This window comes from Manis pentadactyla, chromosome 13, assembly GCF_030020395.1.
Source record: "Manis pentadactyla isolate mManPen7 chromosome 13, mManPen7.hap1, whole genome shotgun sequence".
Taxonomy (NCBI): Eukaryota; Metazoa; Chordata; class Mammalia; order Pholidota; family Manidae; genus Manis; species Manis pentadactyla.
In genome coordinates this window covers 49,755,347-49,758,335 of record NC_080031.1, presented here as the reverse complement: position 1 = coordinate 49,758,335, position 2,989 = coordinate 49,755,347, and the positions used below count along the sequence as shown (strand labels likewise).

General features: G+C 34.2%; 1 pseudogene; it reads right to left on the bottom strand.

Moving 5' to 3' along the window:
- Window positions 1-1,143: 1,143 nt before the first annotated feature.
- Window positions 1,144-2,069, bottom strand: LOC118913085 (olfactory receptor 14C36-like; annotated as a pseudogene).
- Between the last annotated feature and the right edge of the window lie 920 nt (window positions 2,070-2,989).

The window sequence follows — 2,989 nt, the reverse complement described above, 5'->3', positions numbered from 1 at the left end:
CTGAGAGAGCTGTAAGAAATAAAGGCCTTTCTCCCAACCTCCCTTTCCCTTGACTTACTTCAGTTTCATCAGATTCATTGGTGGGGGGAGGGGCTTGCTGGAGGCTGGAAACACCCCTCCCCCTAGAGCTACAGTGTCTAGTTTGTTCAATGTTAGTTTAGCTACCTCTGCTTTCTTTTGGTTACAATTCCCTTGGAATATTTTTCCACCCCTTCACTTTCAATCTTGTTTGTCCTTAGAGCTAAATTGAATCTTTTGATAGCAGGATATCACTGTATCTTGTCTTGCTTATCATTTCAGCCATTTTATTTATTTTGATTGGGAAACTTGACCTATTTAAGTTTAAAGTACTTATTGATAGATAATTATACTAATGCCATTTTTTAAATTGTTTTATGAATGTGTTGTAGCTCTTTCAATCCTGTACTCACCAATATATCTGTGATTACACAGCTATCCATGGACAAAACCTGAGAGATTGCAAGGAGTCCACTTAGGAAGTTTTAGTAACACCACACAACAACAAAAAAACTGGTAATAATCACAGTAGCAGTAGAAAATAATACTAGTCAGATGTATCAAAAATCTTTCCTTCTTATAGTACCATTTGAAATATTACATTGCATAAACATTTTACAAATGTTTTTATGACTGAGATAGTTATGTCATAATTAAAGAACAACCATTACTAACCTTAGACTTTTTGAGATATAACTAGTTTTATTCATGCAAATTCCTATAATTAGGGAGCATATTATTTCTAAATGCATATAATATTTCATTGAAAAATTCAGATAATAGAGCCCAAGTTTATATCTATATTTTATTTGTTAAGGATTTATTTGAGGAATTACTGATATTGTTAATATTTGGTGAATCTTAAACATAAATCTAAAATGATCTTTTTCAATACCAGTGAGTAAATATATTCATTAAAGCAGGTAGTTGAAAAAATTTTATTTTACACAGGAAAAATTGAAAGGATAATGTAAAGCAAAATAAATTTTATAGCATGATTACTCAGGTATTCAACATGTGATTTTTATAGTGAGCAAGCAAATCAATAAAACCCAGTAAGGCAGTTATTTTCTAAACACTTGAAGCCTATTCAGTGACATTGGGATGGATTTGAACGAAACTTTATCATTTTCCAGAAAAAACTTTTTTTAGTACTTTTCTTACAGCATCCTTGACCTGTTTGTTTCTAAGACTATAGATGATGGGATTCAAAAATGGAGGAACTGTGATGTAAAATACAGAAAGAATCATGCCCTGGATGGTTTCAGATGCTGCTGAAGGCTTCAGGTACACATAGGTGATGGAGCTGAGGAAGACAGACACCACCAGGATGTGAGGGACACACGTGGAAAAGGCCTTGCCTCACTCTCTGGTTGGAAACTTCAGCACAGTGGAAAATATGTGAATGTACGACATGATGATAAAGACAAAACAGCCACCACAACCACAATGGCAGAGATAATAACTGACAGAAAATTGCTGAAGGTGTCAGAGCAGGAAATGCTCAGCAGAGAAGAAATGTCACAAAAGAACTGATAGTCCACGCTGGACTGACAGAAGGACAACCGGAATGTTTTACCTGTGTGCACACCTGCATATATGAGACCACTGAGCCGGGAGACCAGTGTAATTTGCACACAGAATCTTTGATTCACGATAATTGGGTAGTGGAGGGGCTGGCAGATGGCCACATAGTGGTCATGGGCCATGATGGTGAGGAACAGAATTTCTACAAATGCACAATAAATGACGAAAAATATCTGAGCTGCACACCCAGCAACCGAAATGGCCCTGTTGTCAGTGACAGAGTTGACACAAGCATTGGGGACAGTGACAGAAATGTAGCACACGTCTAAGATGGACAGGTTCCTGAGGAAGAAGTACATGGGTGTGTGAAGGGTCTGGTCAAATGTGGTGGCAGAGATGATGAGAAAATTCCCTAACACGGTGGTCAAGTACATCAGTAGGAATAACATGGTGTAAAGAAACCTTAGCTCCCTATTAACAAATCCCATGAGGAGAAACCCAGTCACCGTGGTGGAATTGGTCATTTTCTGGAAATGGTGTTTGTCCTAGAAAACAAATGTATAAATCATGAAAGTCATGATTCCTAAAAACTTTTTCTAAAATATCTTAAGAAGTTTATTTGAAAATATTTCCTTCCATTTTATGCAGTTGTTCTTTTGCATAAAAAATATCTATTATTTTTAGTTTTATGGTATACTAATTTGTTGCAATTATTGAGTACTTCTTAGGGAAAAATCCTTAGTTATATGGGTAGGGACAGTCAATCTCTTGTCTGATAATGTATGCAGTGCTCATATTTTATCAATAATACACAGCCCATGGGTTTTATCATAATAAAGATTTCATTAATTCAAGTAATTTTTATATATGGTTAAAATATATAATAAATGAATGCATAACTGTGGGGCATATTATAAATGGAATAATACTCAACCTCAAAAAAGAATGAAATCTTGCCATTTGCATTCACAGGGATAGACTTACAGGGTCTTATGCAAAGTAAAGTAAGTCAGACAGAGTAAGACAAATACCAAAAATTTCACTTGCATGTGAAATCTAAAGAACAAAGGAAATAAAAAAAATAGAAAGAGACTCTTACATATAAAGAAAATCTGGTAGTTGCTGGAGGCGATGGGGATAATGGGTGGATAAAACAGGTGAAGGAGATTAAGACACACACTTTCAGTTATAAAATAAATAAGTCACACGGATGTATTTATAGCATAAATTTATGGCCAATATTTTAATATTGTATGGTGACAGGTGGCAATTAAAATTATGGTGATTATTTCATTTTTAAAAATATCAAATCATACCTGAAACTAACATAATATTTCATATCAATTATAATTCATAAAAATATAACGGCATCTACATATAAAAATAAACCCAGAACTTTTTGTAATTTACTACTAAATGAATTCATAACAGTTAATAAAATAAT